The 21,988-nt window shown below is 39.0% G+C and overlaps 1 protein-coding gene and 1 long non-coding RNA gene across 3 annotated transcripts in view; one reads left to right on the top strand and one right to left on the bottom strand.

The window, feature by feature from the left end:
- The window catches only part of SEC24B (SEC24 homolog B, COPII coat complex component), a 553,630-nt gene that overhangs the window by 86,596 nt on the left and 445,046 nt on the right, over positions 1-21,988 (top strand). The gene's annotated exons all lie outside the window — the stretch shown is intronic.
- Positions 10,076-21,988, bottom strand: part of LOC128080006 (uncharacterized) — a 59,373-nt gene continuing 47,460 nt past the window's right edge. The window contains exons 9-11 of one of the 2 annotated variants that reach the window (XR_008206420.1): positions 21,861-21,985; positions 20,713-20,833; positions 10,076-18,478 (exon numbers count right to left, since the gene is read on the bottom strand). This is a non-coding gene — a long non-coding RNA (uncharacterized LOC128080006). Of the gene's footprint in view, positions 19,704-20,712; positions 20,834-21,860; positions 21,986-21,988 lie in introns of both variants that reach the window. The other variant, XR_008206421.1, reaches the window with a different exon arrangement.

Genomic DNA, 21,988 nt, shown 5'->3' on the forward strand with positions numbered 1-21,988 from the left:
ATTACTACTCTGTATGTTTTTTTTTTTTGACAATTTTAATTTCTCATGAAAAATAAGAATAAAATTAAACAACAACAGAATTTTTCAAATTTCTTCCACTTCAACACCAAGAAAAAAGAATGTAACTGCTACAATTTTTTCCAGATGACTCAGTAACCAGAACAGCAACTAAGCACAATAGGTCATATTCAGTGCAATCATCATTGTAGTCTTACCAGGTTTAGTTTATATTAGCCTCTTTTAGCAGGAAAATGTATAAGCTCTGCTTTAATTCAGTCTGTGTATTTTCATGTCACAAGCAGTGAACTTAGACCTCCTGAGCATGCAGTTGAGAAGCCTGCAAAATTACAGAGCTTAAAGACACGGTGCAGGAAGTTCTCCTCAGCTTTGGCTTTTTGCACTGCTGAGAATATACAAGGCTGCTCTTGACTCAGCACAACTAGTCAGATAAATTGTGTTTAATGGAAACTCTGTACTGCCATGGTCACGTGAAGTAGGGTGAATAGTCTGTTTTGTATAAGCCAATCTGGCTCATTCTCTGTAATGGCACGGTTGAAAAGATAATGAAGGAACACTTGATATTTTGCTCAGCCAATATATTGAATCCTTAATGGGTGATACAAGTTTTCAAGAGTTCACGTAAAACGCTCTCACCTATTCATTTATCTCCTAGGTTGGCTTTTCTTTCTCCTTTTGGTAACTTGAGAAGAAGCGCAAGGGCTGTGATAAAAACACAACCGTTTCATGAGTGTAGATCTTAGAGACAATGTCCATAGTGATCTGATCACCCCACTCAGAAGCAGAAATGTAAACAAGCAATCTGAAAAATGCCAGTAATTGCACTAGGGACAGCTTCTGGCACTCTTGCCTGCTCTGCGTTGACTTTCTTTGGCTTGTTCTAAGTTAATTTTACAATCGCTTGCATTTTGATCGTTCGAAACATTGGACCTGACAACTCGCATCAGTCACAATGAGGTCGTACCCTTATGTGAGATGAGACTGTGACGTCAAAAAGCTGTCACCTCCGTAGCTGCTGGGAGGCCTTTCTTGGAAGGGCAACTAACAGCTCTGCAAGCAAATGAAAGATAAAAAAATTAACAGCTGTCCCTCAAGTAGCTGGCAAAAGAAGGAGGCATCAGAAAAATAAACTTGGTCTCTTTCACCAAAAAATAAAAATGGAAGACTTAACAGATGGGGAATGTTATTCCATAAGAGATATTTAAATTTGATTTTTAGTGATTAAATAATGCCTAAGTAATTAGAGCCATCTGTTTCTGCTTGCCAGCTGGTGAGATTAACAAAGATTGCAATGCAGAAAGCAAAAAAAAAAAAAAAAAAAGATTAAAATGGAAAGGGGAGGGATGGTCTCAATCAACAGGTAAGAAATAACTGATTAAATCCAGAAACGGTGATGTGATCTGTGTTACATGGATACAACAGTATCTAAAGCCTTACTTGTGCTCTGATCTTGATCACTGAAGCAAGCTCATCTCGTGGAGGTGATTTACACTGAAATGAGCTTAAGTACAGGCTCACTTACATAGAGGATTAATGTGAACTATCAAGAAAGTGAATTAACAGCAGAGCGCCTTCTCTGTGCTCACACACTACACAGGCTCCTAAAGAAGACTTTAATTTTACTAAACAAGAAGTCCTTACATTCATACAATCACAGCTTGAAAATTTAAAGGAAAACAACAAATAATGTTCAGGTGTAACAGGACGGGAGCAATCAACACATTAGCCTGCATTTCCTGTACAGACAGCTCATGCAATCGAAGCAGCCACCAGGTAACAGTCGCCAAGTTGCTTGTAATTCACTGAGGGTCACGGGAAGATGTTGACTCATTAAGAAGTACCATCTGGTTTGAAACGACAACAAAATGTGGGGCTTAATGACTATCTTGTATGCATGAAATCTTGAATCAACAAATAGAAGACGGTTGCTAGCTGGTAACAATAGCTGAGCAAGTAATGGTCAGATACTTCATGAATAATAAGCAATTATGGAAAATACTGTTAGTTATTTCAGGTATTAAAAAAATAAAAGCAAAACAACTTGGCTTGTTTTGGTTGACTGTAGTATAAACGCAGAGTAAGTAGAAATTAACTTGACCTGCAGAGAGTCAAAACAGTGATCATCCACAAATGGAAAAGTTAGTTTTCCTATGGGTCTCCAGGTGACACTCTTCTTCCACAGTTCATTCCAATCAGTTCATACCAGGAGCACTCCAGCACACATTTACAGTGCAGATTGAAATGACAGTTAGCTTAGTAAGCTGAACTGTGATGCAGCTCATCCAAAGGCAACAGACAAGGAGAGGAACTGCCAGAGCTCCTCACAACAGGTCAACTATCAGAGGCAGTTGAGCATTGCGGGCCAGATACAGGCTAGTACTCATTCAGATAGATATCATTAGTTTACATGGTGCTTGCCTTGCAGACGCATACAGTGCAAAACAGAGATGATGCCAAGGAGGGGGAGAAGGGCAAAAAAAGGGGACACAAAATTGGGGGAGAAGAGAAAGAAGGAACAACTGCAGTCTGAGTATTTTTCTTGAAGATTGAAGTTGTATGTGGGTATGCAATTATCCATCAAGATTTGTTGGAATATCCAAGGAGAATTTTTTTTTCCCTAAAAATCCGGTGTCAGCTCATTTGTTATATTAGGGGGAAAGAAAAAAAAAAACAAAAAAAAAAAACTGGGTATTTTTGCTGCAGGAGAATTTGTGTCTGACTAATGCCATTGTAGAATGTATTTCTGGGCTGTTACTGAACTGGACAGACAGCTGAGAAAACACATTTCTTACTTGACTCCAAGGCTCATTTGGGAAAATTCAGTGCTGTGTCATCAGAATAATTCAGTGCAGAAGTGCCAGCCTGGGGCGAAATGAAAAGGACCAAAGGCACGTCTGTGTGCCTTAAATATTGGGTATTTACAGAGATGGAAATAATGCCAACTGTCTCCTTGGGATGAGATCCCATTAGTTTGTCTAGATGGCCTCAAGGTCACATATTTAGAAAGATGCTTTTTTTCCAGGTCCTAGCTATCTGTACTTTAACTTCTTGTACTTGCAACCCATCAAACAACATTCATGTGAGGCATTAGGAAAAAAACAAAACAAGAAAATCCAAAAGAAAGCAACTTAGTTTTTGCTGATTTTATAGTATTTGTAAGTTGTCAGTATCTTGAGAATAAACCTATTAGTTGCTCATCAAGGTAGGCACACTCGTGCGTCTGGATATCCTTTGAGCCTTTGAGTCAAAAAAACAAGTAAATAGAAGCCCACCCCAGGAAGCTGTTAATACCCAACTGAGCTGGGGCTCAGTCCACCTTCCCCTTCTCACCTCTTGCATGCTCGTACGCTCCTTTGTCCTGGAGAGTCCCACCACATTATTCCCTTGGTCATAAATCCCTTCTGAATGATCAGATGCGTGCTCAAATACAACCCAAACACCAGCACAAACTTCGCCTGCCTAGGGAGGTAGCACAATTTTGATGCAGCACCAGCACTGATTATCTGAACTATCACATCTCAGTGCATATTTGTTTCGTCCATGAGGGAACAGGTTACTGCTAAACACAGGAGAATGAAGCAAAAATTACTGAGTATGTTGTTCTAGCTAGAAAACATTTTAAAAAGCATATGCTGTTAAACTGTGATGATGACTTTTGCAGTCTTTGGGGAAAAATCATTTATGCACCATAGCAGTGGCATGTAAGCGTGATGCCCACACCTTGCTACTTTTATCGTGAGCATGGTGAGGACTGTTACTGCTTTTCCATGAGTAACTACATTTTGAAATTCTGATCTTTGTCATAACAACTTGGCCTGTTGCGTCAGAGAGTTTCAAGTAGCCAAAGTATGCATTCAAAACTATCTAGTTGTATTTTATTTGAGAAAATTATATATATTCCTTACTTTTGACAACCCAGAGAGGGAATCCTTCACCAGCCACCTCTGGTCTTACCCATTGTCTCTTACATCAGAAGTCTTTTCACTGCACTGCTTCGTTTCTGAAGGAGACCTGCACAGATGCGGCCCAAGGGTCTGCATGCAAGAACTGCTTTGCAAATCGTGTCCTGCAACTTACAGGAGATCCCATGGAAGCATTTGCTTATCTTTATGCTTTCTGCAATAAACAAAGAAAGAAAAAAAAAAAAACCAAAAAACTAATAATAACTTTTAGAAGAAGTATTTCAAAATAATGATTCCCACTAATTAAAAAGTTAATCGAGTTGATATCTACAGAGCTTGTAACGCTAATTTAAAACTTATAAAAAAAAATTATCAATTGCTGCCATATCATCTGCTATTTATATTTTTATTCTGCAACTCACTAGGAATTGTTCATGGTGAACGATGAAGGAAATGTAATGAACGCATCTTTAATACAAGTTACAGTTCAGTTACACATCACTTTTACTTTTTCTAGTTGAGTGTAAACATCTGCAGTTCTGCCAGAGAATTCACTGCCTATGTTTCCATGATGACTTTGCATGTTTTGCTAATAGAATGCCTGATACCAGAAACATTTTGAACCAGTTCAGGAAATCTGTTAGAAATTTTGGTCATGGGTAGAAAGGACAACTTCACTTTTTGGATGCCATGTGCATTATTTTGTATTTTGTACATGTGAAAACTACTAAAATGAATCAGAGTAGAGCTCCAGCAGCTCCCACGCTTTACTTATGACATCTGGCAGCAGATGCTCAGAGAAAGAACGCAGAAAGTACAGCACATGCAACATTGGTCTGCAGTTCTTGATCTGCTAAATTCAAACACAGTGATCTTATGAACTCTTCAGCACTCAGGTCCTTGCTTCAGATTGTTTGACAAATTGCAGCTGACAAAATGCTCAATGAGATCTGCGAAGCACTAAAACAGGGAGGCAGAGCAATCGTCATTCACAGAAAACATCAAAATATTGAAGTTACCCACTCTTGAAACAGGAGGTGAGACTTGACAGCCACCATTCCCACCTAAAATATTTCAGGATGTCAGGAATGCAACATCACAAGGCAAATTAAAAAAAAAAATTAAGGTACTAGAACATAAGTGGAATTAAAGGTTATTTCAATTACTATCGAAAGACAAAAAAAAGTATTAACTTATTCTGTTTCTTTTCCTCCAGGTGTCGTAGAGTGGCAATGCTAGAAAAATAAACTTACTCATAAGAACAATTGTAACTGGCAAATGTATTTGAGATTAACAAGTTACTACAGTACTGAAGAATATTTCAAGGGAAGATTTGAGCAGCAATGACAAACTGATAAGAAACTGTGATATGGACATAATTAGAGAGCAATTACAGCAACCCAGGGACTCAGAGTCTTATAAATAATACTACATTTGGTGGGAACATTAAAAGTGACCTCTATGTCTCAAAAAAAAAAAAAAAAAAAAAAAAAAAAAAAAAGTTATCTCCCAACATCACTAGCTTTGGAGGAAGCAACGACATCTCTCATAAAGGTAAGTGACTTCACTGGGATCTGAAGAAGCATCAGGACAACAGAATAGTAGATTCAATGTAGTCCCTTGTTTCAACTATGTTGAGAATTATTTTTTCTCTAAACAACTTTCACAGACTACTTTTCAAGACCCTACAATACATAATGAAAGTTTTAGCACACCCATACTGGGACACAATCTTCTTGTCTGCATAATTATTCCTAGATATGGATTACATTTGAAATAACTCCTGTATCCCCTTTGCAACTTTGGTTTGAAACACTGTAAGAAGCTACCAGAAGAGAAAATCTCAGTACAAGCCAGCTTCCTCTTACGAGCTGAAAAAAAAAAAAAAAAGGGGGGGAGGGGAAGGGAAATAAATAAATGAAAGCCCTCAAGTTGGTTAGGTGTAAGCCTGTTTTCTGCATTGAATCAGAAAGCCACAGGAAGTCCCCACAGATTTCTTGTCACGTTGTCCCCCTTATCTCAGATAATAAACAGCTCCTTCTGAACCTATATTTTTAAAGAGTACATAAGCAAGCTGGTGAACTGATATGCAGCAGTCTCCCAAAACAAACAAATGACAGAAATTCTAGCAAAGTGTTGCTCGTGCCTCAAGTTTGAGCCTATACTAAACCTTTTCAGTCCACTCAGTTCCACAAAAGCAGTTGATTTCTGTATTTAGGTTGCTTTTTCTTTGTGATCAGGTTACGTTCACAACAACCACTGAGCTAATAACATTATAAAGCTATTTCATAGCATTTATCAGGAAACATGAAATAGTTCCATTGCAAATGGGTTATCTAAAGGTCTTGATACATTACCAGGAACACCATCATTCTGCCCCCTTGTGCACTGCTGAGGAGAGACTGCAGGCACATCTGGCAACCCACTGGCATTAAAGGCCAGCTGCCTTTCCTCGTCAGCTTCTTTAGAAGTGACTGACTGGTACTAACCTGCAGCAGTGTCACAAGATCTTTCCCAATCAGTGCCACTAACCCAGGGGCTCTCTGTTGCTGCTGCCTTCACCTTTAACTCATTTGCTAATGCTCAGTCTTCTGTGTAATGAAGAAAGTTCTTCCATCGTAGTAAAAGTTCAACAAACTACATTATTTGAACTTCAGCAGAATTTTCACTTTAAAGAAAAAAAAAATGTTGTGGTAAAAATTACCAGATACATAAGAAACTAGGTATGCAACAACAAAGAAAAGTACATAATTTACTGATCACAAGCATCATTGTCTACAGAAGGTTCAATGGAAATACTTTGCTCTCTTCATAATTCAAAAATAAATAAATTTCCTTCTCACCTGATATTAAGTCCCTCTTCATGCACTAACTTACCAAGTACAAAAAGGAACTCTACCCAGTAGCACTCCTTCCCACTACTCTATCAACTCTAAACTAGCTTCAGCTTTTTAAGTTATGCACGTTAACAGCCAATCAGCATGGACTTCATTTCACCTGACCGAGGATTTCTTTGGCAACACAGCTGTGCCAATAGCAGCATGCAAACATTCATGGGCATCAGGCATAAATACTCACCCAGCATTCAAGCCTTCCAATCTTTCTTGTCTGTTGAACTTAACAGCTCCTTAGAATACTCTACCAATTTGTATGGTAAATGTCAAAATAACAACTATTAGTTCAAAAGGCTTGCTATCAGGCTAAACCTAAAATTCACAAATCTATTTCTAGTGCTTTGAGAGGGTACAATGTGTACCCTCAGTGTAAGTTGTCTGTCAGTTGACTTTCATGAATCCTGCTTGAACTCCTGCTTGGCCAAGACATGCTGGGTTCAGGCAGACACCTGCCATCAGTCACCCTCTTTGGGGACCTGCACACTGAAAACACAAGACATCATGCAGGGAATAATTTGCAACCTCTGAAATTCCTAGATGCAATGTAGGCAAGTAATATCAAAAATTTTCAACTTTAAATCTCTTGATGTCCTTACTGAGGTGTAAGTGCACATACTCATCTTTTTACAAGGCTGTCATTATGGCAAGAAAACTAACATAGAATGTGAAGTAGTTCAAAACACGCTGAGTATACGATGCCAGGAAAAAAAACTTGGATTTTCTAGGAAACTTTCTCTAAAGTTTAACAGCATACATAACCCATGCGGCCACCCTAAGAAAAATGTGATTAAAAAAGCAAAATCAATTAGAAAGGAATAGCTCGGTTGGTGCCAGAACACAGTCAATGAGCCTAAATGATTTGATTTTGAGTTAGGAGTTACAGGCTTAAACTTCTGTACGCTTAACCATTATTTAGCTATCCAGATATCACTTCAAGCCAAGCCGGCTCTACAAAAAGCTTGCTCCAATTTCCTTCCTTCTGATTTACTCTAGAAGAAAGACTTGTTGAATGAGATTGCATCCACAGCTTCCCTCCCCATGCTGAAGTTTCTCTGACACTTATAACTTGTGTGATAATTGATAGAAAAAGAAGGCAGTTTTCATGGTATATTTCTTTAAACCTCAGAGCTGGATTCACTAATTGAGTGCAGTCAAGTTATCAAAGATTGAGTAGGAAATCTTTCATCCTAAATTCTGTGCATTTTAGGTTATGAGATCACAGATACATAAGATAAGGGGCTTAAGAACAGTAGCACACTAATTCCTCCAATCTAGGAAGCATCACAGTTTTCTGCATCGTAACCTACTTGCAATGCACAAGCAAATCCTCTTTTCTGCATGAATGTTTTCAAATATTCCAAGTCATACATACATATAAACAACCAACAAACCTCCATGCAGCGTGCCATTTAGGTCACTTTACATTAATTGACTCCAAAAGGATAACAACTCTGAAATCTGCTGTAAGATTTCACTCGATATTTCTCTTCCCATTAAAATTTTCCAAGCATTAATGATCATGTCACAGTAAGGTTTAATCAACCAGATCATGATGATGAGACAAGTATCGGCATGAGCAATCACCTGCTACATCTGCTTCAGCACAGCCAGGGTTTTCCCATCAAGCTAAACTCCAAATCCATCTTAAAAATCTAGACAGAACGGCACATAACTCCCGTATTTTCCTTTGTGGAGATCTGAGTCAGCTGCCCAAAATAGTGATCAGAATTCAACGAATGAAAACAAACTCTCTGAGATTTTTTCTTTCTTCAAAGACAAATACATACAGCACACTTCAGAAAACAAAGCAGGAAACAAAGGCTCCCTTCCTGCTTCCCTGCACTTCCCCAGGCTCCTGCTTCCCCAAGCCTGCCCCCTCTACTTACGTTTGAGGTTCAGCTGAGAGTGTCTCCCTTCTCCCTTCACAGTCGCTCCACGCAGGACCGGCACACGCACAGCTCATCCCATGGGGCGTCTGCAGCGCCGGCGTTTAAAGATCCACGGGGTGAGCCAGCCCTCCTCTGCTCCCAGCCTGCCAGTCCCAGCAGCATATCGAACCACAGCACTAGCTCCCAGCAAATGCCCATCCCATTATTCAGCCTGACTGGCCCCACTGCCACCCTTACAAGCGCAAAAAGGTGACGTTTTTAAGTATGGTTATTGTAAATAATGGACAGCTGGAGAAGCTCGCTTCCCAGCCTGATGCTCACTCCCAGGGCTAAGCATGCTCTTGCCCTATATCCGCACCCTGGTTGGGCAACGTGGGCAGTCAGTGATGGAGGGCACTGTCAGGGATTTCCCTCCCTATATCTGCACCCTGATTGGGCAATGTGGGCAGTCAGTGATGGAGGGCACTGTCAGGGATTTCCCTCGCAGTCACTGGCACCGGTGGCCTCTTATGCTTTTGCTGCCAGGAGCCTGTCTCTGTCTCCCCTTGACCACCCCCTTAGGTAGCCAGAAGCTGCACCCAGCACCCCCTGCGGCCCCCCTTGTTCAAACCCAGCTCTGCTTCCTTCTTGCTGACCAGTAGCTCCATCCATGTGGCCCAGAGCCACACAAATGGGCACAGGTGGTCAGCCACACATTAAACACAAAGCTGTATGTCTGCCAAGATGTTGAGCAACATGAACTGAGCACAAAGCATTGCTGCTGCCCAGCAACTGACCCTGCATCGATTAAATTCCATCTTCAAACGTATGGCTCAGCATGCAAGCATCAATACGTTGCTCGCCATGGGGATGCTTGACTGACTGAAAATAAAAGGAATGGCACAAAGTGTGGTATAGGCATTTCTTACCTCACAGCACCTCATTGGTGTCAATTTTGTAATGTTGAGCTCTTCAGAAGCACTGAACCATGATGAAAATCACAGAGATGTGAAGGCATTCTCTTTGGATTCTTCATTCTCGTACAGACTGCATTGGCCAGAAGGGTATTGTAAAAATAACTGCATTTCTGGCTAGCTGTGATTATAAAAAAACTGAAAATGCTCCCCTTCTCCCCCTTGGGAAGCAGGTATTCAGAGTTGCAGTCAATGAGTTAGTGGAGTTTTTTATTACTTGTTACAGACCTTATTTTGGGTATCGGTGTAGTACATCTCTCCATCTGAAACACCCCCCCCCCCCCAACCCTACAACTTCGGAACAATTTCCTCTTGGTGATAGCAAGGCATACATTTGTCCACCTGTAAATTAGCCCAGATACCTATGATTTGACAGTTATGAGCAAAGAAGCTCAAGCATTAGAGCTTGGTACTAAAGATGTAGTTCAGTAACAACCACCATTTGTTCTTTTACTAATTGCTTTGAAGATGATGGAAATTCATCTACAGACATAAAATCTTCAAGTGTGACAATGTATACCTACAGACAATCTAGAAATGTTAAAGATTGCAGAAGAACTTCCTAAATTGGAAGCTGAGATTTCAAAATAAATTTTACTTAGGCATTTATTATCCTGAAGGCGTGATCAATATGTTACAATGAAATGAACATTGTGTCAAAACAGAAAGAATGAACTTCATTGGAGGGACACACACACACACAAAAGTGCCTATATAATATAGAATTATACATTGTAACATAAAAGACAAAAATATGGTTTGATTGTCTTATGTAAATTTCTGGACATTAGCGCTATATATTGATTACTGATTTCATCTTTTGTTCCCATTACTTGTTGAAGTACCATATTTCCATTTAACTATTTGGCTTGGTGAGTTCCACTCCCTCCTTTAAAGATACCCAGTAAAAACAAGAGATCATTATTAGCTGCTGTCTTGTTCTTGCTCTTGGTATCTTGATGCTTAATTTTTCAAGTTCACTTATTGACTTACTCTCTGTTATCTACTGGTCATGAACCAGTTTGAAAGCAAACTATAGATCTATAGACACTGCTTTGTATACTCCGCACTCAAATCAACCACATGGAACATATTTTAGAGACCTTAACAGCTGTGCATCTGTTTTTGTTCCTTCTTTGTCCATTAGATATCTCTATTACCTTGTTGATGTGACCCATTTGATAAACTTTTTTGCCTTTACAATTACATTGTTATGTTCTATTATGGATATTTGATCAATTACGATTTTTTTTTTTTTTGCTAATCTTGCAACCTTTGCCCAAAGCACTGGCTTTCAGATGAAAAACTACATAGTTTCATAAGTACTATACAGTGTCTTTGAAGTTTAGGAATCTTAGATCCATAGTTACTTAACAATGGTATATTTTACCACTAATATTTTTTCAATATCTTTTAAAAAGAAATGATAAGCCCTCTAACATCCAAAGCTGGATTTCCTTTGTCCTTACTTAAAGAAATAAGGAAGTGATGCTTTGTAAACTGATGAGAGACATGTGAAATGGTTCTAGTGACCCTTCTGAGAATGGCTGGCTCTTCTCATTCTTATGTCTACAAGCTGGAGCTCAAACTTCTCAGAGATCAGAACCTACCACAATACATCTCAAAGCTGGACATGAATGTAACCCTCTTTGCATGAGAAAACCTAACTAAAGCTGAGATTTGGATTCCAAGGGAAAATTAAATGCCAAAGAAAGCAAAATTTTCAAGCTTCAGACTTGTTTAGACTGACAGGATTCTGATTGATAGTTTGAGTTGGCTCCAGGAATTATGGCATTTAAATACAACTAAGCCTCAAGCTGGAGGTTTACTGGACTGCTGCCTCATATCTCTCTTCCATGCATCCACATCAAGATTAGTCTTTCTTCAGGAATTTCTATTTCAGCTGTATGTAATTAATCCTCGGACATGGAGAAAAACAGTGTATCTGTTGAGTGCAAGAAGACAAACTGGACTCCCTAAGCCCAGTGATCCAAATGTACATGCTTAAACTCAGCTTGAGTGAAAAGCATTTGAAGTTCAAATTGCCTTGGAATTAGTTGCAGAAGACAGAAAGATTGAATAACAAGCAAAGCAGGTCAGGTAAATAACTGCCTAACAAAGGTCAGAAAAATGTGAGGGCTGTTGATACCTGAGTTTAGAGAACTTATGATTGTAGTTCCACCTGGGGACTTGAAGAAACCATCCGAATAGAGAACAAAATGCAGGAAAGAAATATAAAAAATAAGTATATTTAAAAAAAGGGGGTTAGGGTGGATAGGGGGAGAGAATAGAGTCATTCAGGTAAATAATAACACTTTTTTGTATTTATATGATACCTTCCATCCCATAGGCTCCCACAGCAGCTGGCAAATTTAACAAACTGACAGCCTCGTAACCACGTAACAAAATTATTTTATCTGTCTCTTATAGCATTTCCACTGAAACAAAGAGCAGCAGTTTAACAAGGTAGATCTACTATGGTGTACAATACAGTTAATTAAAGCTATACTGAGGATAAAATTATCAGTAGCTGGAATGGATGCTGAAATCTGGATTGAGCAGCTGTTGGAAAGAGTATTTCTCCAGTTAGCAACGGTGTTGAAGCCTTATCTCAGATCTTGCAGTCCTACCATGCCCAGGGCAGGCATTCTCATGAGTGCTCCTCAGGGCAGCTGCTTCTGTGCGAGGTACCTTCCCAGCTTGTAGGCTCTCTCATGGCAAAATTTTGTTGTTGTATTCCCTGGACAGAGATAGACTGTAAAGATCCAGGCAGAAAGGCTGGCTCAGAAGTTGATCAAGAGGCATCGTACACTCCAACTTTGAGATGTATCTGTATCAAGCTCATCTGTCTTGCACTGTGGACAGCAAACAGGCAATGTGAAGAGGTTCAACGTCATTTCACAGAATAAATAAATAATCCAAAACCACCTCTAGTTTTGCTGTTGAAACAAGAGGAAGGTATGTTGTCAAAAACAAAGAGATAATTTGCAATCATGTTCATTTCTGAATGGTGCAAGGACATGTTAAGAAACATGTTTTGATGAATATGACATGAGAAAAGAATTATATAACAATGAGCAAAACTGACTAATTCAGCAATCCATGTTTTCTACGGGTTATTCTTCCAGAGGTTTTAAATAGCCACAGATGGATTTGGGAATTCATCTTCTGACTGTTATAAGCTAGAGTGTAAACAATCAAAGTCATCCTACTGTGATTCTGACATCTCTGAGAAGTCAGACATACTTCATATGACACCAGAAACATCTTAATTGCAAAGAAAAATGAAAGAATTAGCATGGCCTGGCCACCTTCTTGTATTAAAGAACGAATGTTAGAAGCTCAGGGCTTGGAAAACTTCTGAAGAAATTGCATGGTTTAGACTGAGCCACAGATTAGAATATGCATCTCATTGTTTGCACAGAAGGTATAAATAAGAAAACAACGTGTTAGTGCTTGTCTAGGACACATCTGACCACCTAAACAGAAAAAATGTAAAGAAGTACAAACTTGACTCTTTTCTATCCCACTAACAGAGGGCACATGACATTAGCCAATTGCAAAATTTAATTATGCATTTTCCTTTTCTTCCTATTCTGCCTGTGCCAAATCCATGGAAGCCACTGCCTGCTGCCAGTCAGAGAGAGAAACTGGAGGTAAATAAGGTAGTGGTCGCTGCTGGAACAGGGGCCCCAGCACAATTTTCATTTCTTTCTTCCAACCTTCTTCCCATCATCCCACAAGGTTGTACTGTGTCTATCTCCTCGTTCTGCCAGTAGAAACGGGTTACCAGAACTCAGACACCAATTTTCCTGCCAGCTTTATCACTTCCTGCAAAAAGGAAGAAAAGAACAACAGTGCCAAAATCCAGTCCCAATCTTTTGTTCTTCAGGTGAGGACAAAGGATCTTCAGTCACATTTTATGGTCTTCACAGCCACTGAAGTCCCTAACTTCCGGGAGAGCAATATCAGCACCAACGCAAAGTACCAATTTGTGAAGTAAAATATTTCCAGCTTTTTGACAAAGCTGTAATATTTTCACTTTTAGCTCATTTTGATTGAGAAACATTTTATCATAGCAGAACTCTCCACAGAAAAAAATGCATTTTGCTTTATGACTAGATTCAATCTGGACCAATTCAATCAAAATTTTTCTCCAACAACTTAATTTAAAAAAAGATCCAAAAAAAACCCACATAAAAGTTACAAATTTTGCTGTCAATGTCATGGCAGTGACAGATTTTTTTGTTGTTGTTGCTGAACCATTATCTTCCATACTGAAATTTTCCATTTCTGGTCAAAGGTGACTTGTTTCTATAAAAAGAAACAACAGAAGTGTTTTCACACTTCAAATGTTTTAAAACAAAATTGTTTTGTGTAAAAAGCAGGCTTGGAGAATTTCATCCTTGAAGGTTAATGCATCAGAGTCCCGTATCAGTGCTGATAAGGGCTCTAGATAATGACTTTTAAAAAAGAAATCCAGTCCTTGTATTGCTTTCCTAATTCAAACATTGTTTCAAAAAGAGATACGTGCAGTAAGGAAGTCCTTATAGGTCTTCAATTTCTGCGTACCAAGGGAAGGAAGGATGTACATGAATGTAATAGCAATAATAGTTCTGTCCTTGAAGAGACAAAGGTACAGCTATGAATACCCAGAAGGAATACACATTTGACAACTGCTGTGCTACTGCTTGGACATCCCAGCCCAGAACACTTAGCAGAAAATGCTCTGCGCTGTTAAGCATCTGCTCCAGGGAATCCAGTACGCCAGCTAACACAACTACAACCACCCTGGAGATGCAGTGAAACATTGGCCTTGCTCTGTGCAGCATGCTTGTGAGTAATGGCCCGCTGTGTCCTAAATGCAGCACGTTGCAGGGTATGGTAATGAAAGAGCATCGAAAGTGACCTTCCTGAGCTACGCCTTGACAAATAGTATTTCACTGACCATACATCAACTCTAGCTTTGCAAGCCCTTTCGTCACAGCCAATTCTCAAACTTAACAATGGGAACTAAAATCCAGATTCCCGTTAAAATTAACGGTATGAGATAAGCAATAAATTTCAGAACTTCTCAAGATGTGTTGTGAAGCAAAACCCACAAATATGTAACAACCTCCTCATCCATCTTGGATACAATATTTCTGCGTTTTAAGTTGGTCTTCACATAAAAATATCCTCAAATAAAGGTGGAACCAGAGTAAAATGGCAGTTAAATGATACATTCAATTAAGATATTGCTTAGAGTCTTCAGTCTTGAATATCTTCAAGACTTAGTGGCAAATACAGACAACATTGTTGATTTTTACCTCGGAAAATGAAATTAATAGTGTGCTGTAACTGAATTAGATGCATCATAATGATTTTGCCCTGAAGTGAGAAAAAATTTGGATTTCATCTCTGCTCTCAAAGTAAGCCATCACTAGAATCTGTGGGTGACAATTTGACCGATGAATTTGGCAGGTTTTCACACCAAGTGCTTAAATTAAATGAAAGCAAACTCAGGATATCTCATCTTTCTTTCAACAAGATCTTCTGTGATTTCATCTTCGTGAGATTCAATACTACTCAATTGGAAAAAGGGAAAAAGAGAGAAATATTTTAGAATCACAGAATGATTTAAATTATCTAGCTCCAACAGCCATGGGCAGGGGCACCTTGCACTATGTCAGGCTGCTCAAAGCTGCATCCAGTCTGACCTCGAATGCTTCCAGGGATGGGGATGTCATATCTTCTCTGTTCTGTGTTCCTGTTCCAGTGCCTTACTGCTCTCACAGTCAGGAATTTCTTCGAAACATCTAATCTAAGCCTAATCTCTTGCAGTTTAAAATCATTACACATTGTCTTATTGCTGCACTCTACACATAAAGGCTCCCATATGGAAAAAGAAATTACATTTATATGCACAGACTCATGCATAAGCAGCATAAATCTCACACAGTATCTACAGGATAGTTGATAGAAAGTATGTACTGATCAGGGAGGAAAGCTCCATGTCTTTTTCTTCTTTTAGATAAATCTACAGCAATATAAAAGCACACTTCAACCACATTAGCATAGTTAATAGCTAAAGTCACTTTTTTTTCCAGAAGAGATAAAAATAAAGAGCTACTCAAAATCCTGTTCTTCCATTCACTGTGCAATTTCAGTTCTGTAATCTCTTCTCTGTCACGATCTGGTTTTCATTTCCGAGTTTCTCTTGCAGTAATGCAACATGAGTTTCTGTAATCCCTGTTCCATCTGGTATAGAAGGCACTGGGGCACACTTACCTTCATCAACAAAATAGGTATTACTAAAAATCTAGCACTTCAATAACATAAAAAAGTGTAAGGTAAAACCACTTCCCTAATAGAAAATATTTAAGATGAAACCTGCCTTCAGATGTTAAACAAGGAGCCTAGCTGTGCTGACAAAAGTTCAGTATTTTGTATGGTGTCTATTCTTTGCAGAAATTTGTGAACCTAGTGGTGCTCACTGTGCTATTCAAACCCTGAAAAAGAAAAAACAAAACAAAACAAAACAAAACAAAAAAACAAACAGTATGCTTTCTGAGCTGGCTTCCTGATATATTTCAGAGTGCACTCTCTTAATATGAGTAGGGAGCAGCAAAAGCAAGAAAGTATACAAGCACCAAAACTGCCACTGGTTTGGTTGAATCGCACATGGCTGCCTTTCAGGCCTGACAGAGCAAACCGGTACAGGAATTATGAAAGATCGAAGTTACTAGCTGCAGTTTAGAGGGAGAAGTACAGCACATAGAAAAGGAAAGACTTGCTGAGTATCTCAAAGGAGGATGGCACGCAGGTGTCAGGGCTTACGCTACCAGCTGGGGTCCTCCTTCCCATTCCTACAAGCATAAGCAAGAGCAGCTATTACAAGAGCTTCTTTCCCGTGGTTCTCGTGGAAATAGAAACACAAAAGGGCACATCCCCTGAAAAGGAGATAATGCTTCACTTCTTCTACGAATAACTTACCAAAAAAAAAAAACCTTGAAAAAATTATTTTTTTCCCCCATTACAGCGAATACAGGATAGCCAGAGTGTGAAATCAGTGCTAGGTGACTTCAGGGAGATAGGCTTTTCCTCAATGCTCAGAACTGCAAAGGAGAGAGAAGCATATGAAATAAGGTGTTAAAAAAGAAGAACAAAAGGATATTTTCATAGTGAGACATAGCGTCTTACAAGGGGCAACTTTAAGGACTATTGCAGGGTTCATATATCTTCTAAATTTTATATATATATATATTTAAAATCACATGTTTATAAATAAATGTTAATGAAAATTTTGAATTAAGTTCTAAACTGGTCAGGTTGCATGCCTACAACTGCTGGGACTGCCTACTTTTGTGTGCATCTACACATTATGATTTAAAAAACGTTTTAATTAAAAAAAAAATAAAAATTCCCTAATATAGTGAACAATTTTCATTGATGAAATTAAGTGCCCCTTTACCGGTTGCTTCTTCTGGCAACTCTAATTTCGAACTCTTCATCTGAGAGCTCAGCTCAGCAGAAGGCAGGTGTACAGAAGACATCATGTTAGGCTGCAAAATACATTTTGCTACAATTAAGTTCAAGAAATGCAACTAGACAGGATAACATTGGTGTAGTAGTTCTCTTAGTTGTTTTGAGCTTTTCCTGAGTCTTCCACATGTTTTTCTTCTCTTACTCCCAAATGCTAAAAAAAAAACAAACAACTCTCCACTCTCCATCTCCCCCCTGCCAAAAAACATAAAATAAATATTTCCTTGGCAAAGGTATAATTTGGCAGCAAGACCTTTGAGGCTGATATACTTCAGCAACAGTTCTACTTCTACCCAAAATTTAGACGCAAGAAAAAAAAAAAAAAAAAAACAATTAAAAATGAGTAGAGCAACGAGAAATCAAAAATTTGGAGATGGAGCAGAGCCAGTTCTCCCTTGCCTGTTCCATCAGTCAGAAGGGTGTATCATCAGCATTCCAGGATGGACTGCAATCATTCACTTTTATAACTAGAATAAAAGATAAAAGAAGAATTTAGCATAAATTCCACAGGAACCACAGCTGTTCACATAACGCAGATTGCTTAGGCAGACAGCATTTGTTTGCAGGTTTTTGGGTACTTTCAACGGTGTAGCACTTGACTACTCCATTAACTTCATAACTGCATCTCTGTCAAGAAACAGAAGTCAAAGAAACAGATGAAGAACCTTCAGATAACATCAACAACATGGTGTAGCATTATACTCCGAGGAGGAAAAAAATTCCAGACCTCAGCAGGTTAGACTTTTCCGTTGTTACTAAAACAAACAAACAAAACCTAAATTAACTGAAACATCCCTACGCCCATCTCAATCCAGTTAAATCAAATAGCGGTAAATTGTGATTTGGTGCAAGATGCAGGAGAGACACTAAGCCTCTGTTCGACAAATTCAGTGTTTTTTTCTCCTGTCAGTTCTTCCCGTAGTCATCAAGACTAGAGTAAAAATCACTCCTCTGTTTACCTCATGGAATCATGATTTACTATTCTATCACAAGCTTCTTGTGTAAGTTTTAGGGAAGTGAGAGCAGAGGTTGGTCAACGGCACTGATCTTCATACCTGTGTTCAAAACACAACCTTACTCTTCTATGCACATTGCTGATGAGAAATATTTTTGGACAGAAATCACTGTTAGCTCTTACTTCAAGAGTACTGGTCCTTTTTTTTCTAACTTTCTTTCTCAGCTCACTTTTTTCCACACCTAAACCAGCAAACATTTCTCCAGTCTATTACTAATGAGATCTGCTCCAATTCTTTTTCACACAGAAACTGCAGGGGGAGGAGGGTCTGGGTGAGCTGACACTACAGAAGAAAAGGAATAGGTTAGGCTAAAAAAAGAATGGCTGTGCTAATCTTGCCTCTTCCTCCAGTTTTCTCTTTCTTATCTTGCATGGCTCACATCTTTGTACTTTTTCACAATTAAACATCTTTCTTACAATTCTGCCAAAATTCTGCAGCTGTGCAGTATCAAAACTAGATTTTGGACCATGGACAGCTGAATTCTTTGGAGGAGAGTCACAGCTCCTCAAAACATAGCCAGAAGGAACTGAAGCATCAGCACTGCCAGAAGGCCAAGCCTTTTAAGAACTAGACAGAGAAAGGCTCTTAGATAGAAAAAGGGGAGGAAGGGGAGTGAAAAAAAGTAGATAAATGATCAGTTGCACTGGAGATCCAAATTGAGAAAAGAATGCAGTTACAGAATAACACTCATAAGGAAAAAATGTAGAACGCAAAGCAATTTGTGTGACTACTGTAAAGAAACCTGAGGTGAGCAGTGGTGTGGAAAAGAACTTGAAGGACAGAGGAGAAAGTAGCAGATCAAACAAAGGTAGGTGAATACTTCTCACATTTGGAATGTAACCTCTTCGTATATCTTCTATTGCTACTCTTCGAAGAGCAACTACCTCTGACATGAATCTGCCAAAAGGCTTTTATTTTGAGTTTTATATGTATTCCTTTTAAAGGCCCTATATCTCCCTCGTACCTGTGAACATTGGCCCTTGAAATATTCCTATATATGTGTAAGCTCAATATTTTCATCGGCCAAATGGTACTTAACCACACTGATGATAGCTGAGGATATAGTCTGGTGCGACCAAAACGCTGTAAGCAACCAAAAAATTTGAGTGACAAGTGACAAGATTTGCTAAAAGGAGAGTTGACCAGAATGTTTCAGGCTCTCTAGTTCCCAGCAACAGCATATGGTGATGAAATGTGTTCTTGCATTGGCATCCTGCTAATCCTGCCTGCTAATCCTACCTGTGGTGGGAATGCCTCTCAGGAAACAGAGAGTCAACAGTGCCTCACAGCATCACTAGCTTCTACTGTGTGATTAATGTGAGCTGCTCACACATTTGCTCTTTCTTTTTTTTTTTTTTTTTAAACCGTATATCCAGGTCTCCTTTTTAATGGATATTCAAACAGCACAGCCTGCAGGACACGGACTTGCTGCAGGTCCTTTTAATTCTGCTTCCACTCTCTGCTCTTGGCTGCAGCTTGTGTTTTGTTCCCTCCACAGAAGCAATTCCTACCAGAAACACGTGGTCAGAAGAGGCTGCTCTGGAGACTAATGAATGAGTTCCAACAGTCCTCCCCCAGGAGGGTTCAGCCTCCCAGTGACCAGAAATCTTATTCCAGGGCTGAGTGCCTGGTGGGAGATGTTTCACACTACAGAAAAATACTGGTGAGTCCCTAAAGCTTCTTTTCCACAGTGTGGGAAATACATGCCCTGGAGCCCAAGGAGCTTAACCCATGAGTCACCTGGCTTGGCTTTGGAGACAAGAATAAAACAAAAAGCATCATGTTGATTCATTAAAGTCAAAGTTTAAACTTGGAATTATTGAGTATGAAAGAAAGCAAGAAAAGAAAAACATAGACATCACACTATTTATAGAGAACCTAATTCCAATCTGTCCTTCTAGCTTGAACAGGGCTTCTCTGAGACATATCTTGGACAAGGAAAAAAGGCGATGATCCACATCCTATCACCAGCATTTATCTTGCCTGCCAGAGATGATCTCTGGCTTTGTCTGCCCTCAGAGCTGAGACAGAGGCCCCTAGACCCATTTTGCTCCCAGGCACTGTCTTTCAGAGCTGGAGTCCCAGAACAACAGGCATGTAGATCCAAACAGCTCTGGGATATGTTACCTGAGATGCAGCTGCATCTTCTCCCTGCTTTGGTTTCAATGTACTTTTGAGTGCTTTCAAATGCACTTCAGACCTCCCAGATCCTCTCTTGGTTTAACAGGAACATGGCATGGCATCATGCAAAACAACTGTAACTTTATCCTTGTACAAACTCTTTTTTATTTCATTGAAGCGGTCTTCTTGAAAGCTTGACATTGTGAGGAACATTATAGCACTTCACAAACAATACATCAAAGGATTAACTACATAAACATTTTGTTAAATTTGGTGTCACTATTTCATCATTCACCAACTGTAACTGCATATTTTATTACTAATATTTATTATTAGTCTTGACAGGTTTGCCCCTTATAGTGATTTCTACAGACCTTACGCGAGCATTTCCTCACCTCTGATCACCTCTGTCTTTGTGACACTCATGGATAATTGCTGGCTTTCTCCACGGGGTTTCTTAATCCTTCTATCTGATCCCCCCAGCAGCTCTACCTCCATTAATTGATAGGGTCACAGCTGGAGAGGAAAGAAACACGAGTTGAAAAACCATGAATTGCCTCTGGTTATATCATTTCCTAGTGATGTCATACATTCTCACAAAAAGGCTGTAGGCAGAAGGAATCTCAGGCAGAACTGAAAGGAGCTTTTAAAGGCAAAGAAGAGGAGATGATAAAGGCAATCCTTGGCTTTCTTCGGTGGAACAATTACAGCCATAATTCCCTGGTTTAACATTTGGCTTGCTAGAAGAATAAGGTACTACAGTGTCTACTCAAATACAGGATAGCTTTTCAGCTTTTAAAATTCGTTTTCATGATTATAAAATATTTTTATTTACACGTGGTAACTTGGTACTTATCAACTGGAGTTCCAGAAAACTAATAACTTTATCCTTATAGATGCTGCTATAAAAACATCTCCAGAAAACTAAATTGACTTCAAGATATCAGCGTAAACAGAAGTAGGCAACCTTAGCCCAGTGTGTAGATTTAGTTTCATACAATATATTTTGCCTTGTGTGCTCACACTTATGAACAAATTTATTGAGTAACAGAGGTTTAAAGAAGCACTGATGAGTCTTCCTCCACAGGTTTTGAGAAAAGGAAAGCCGACAGCTATAGGAAAGTGTGAAATCAAAATTCCTGAATGTGAGAACCCCGTCTTTTATATTATATGGAAAGCAAAGTATTCATACAAAGAAATGAACATTTCCTGGCTATGAGTTTACTACGTAGGTTTTTTTTATATCACTTTTAAGAACAGATTTTATTTTGTTAAAAAGAAAAAAAGTGTCTGTCTCCATGTGTTTTCAATATTAATGGTATAAAACCTAGTTGGATCTTTGGAGTGTTACCAATGTATTAAGCCTCTACTTCTTGAAACATGCTAGCATATATTATCTGACAGATTTACACGACACTTTAAGCCCTCAGGATTCTTGCTTAGTGTACAAAACAAGGAAAGTCTGTTAATAAAGCTAATGCTGTGCTAGTTGTAAAGCCAAGCATAAAATTGCATTATGTTCTTAAAATGGCACTATACTCACCTGCTACTTTGTGCTCACCAGTAGGTCAGAATGTGACAACAAAGCAGCATAACTTATCTGAACAGAATGGATCCATGATGACCCCACCATGACTGGCTATCAATAATGGCCAACATTTACTTATCCTG

The sequence above is a fragment of the Tympanuchus pallidicinctus genome, unplaced genomic scaffold, assembly GCF_026119805.1.
Source record: "Tympanuchus pallidicinctus isolate F22 unplaced genomic scaffold, pur_lepc_1.0 scaffold2, whole genome shotgun sequence".
Classification (NCBI taxonomy): domain Eukaryota; kingdom Metazoa; phylum Chordata; class Aves; order Galliformes; family Phasianidae; genus Tympanuchus; species Tympanuchus pallidicinctus.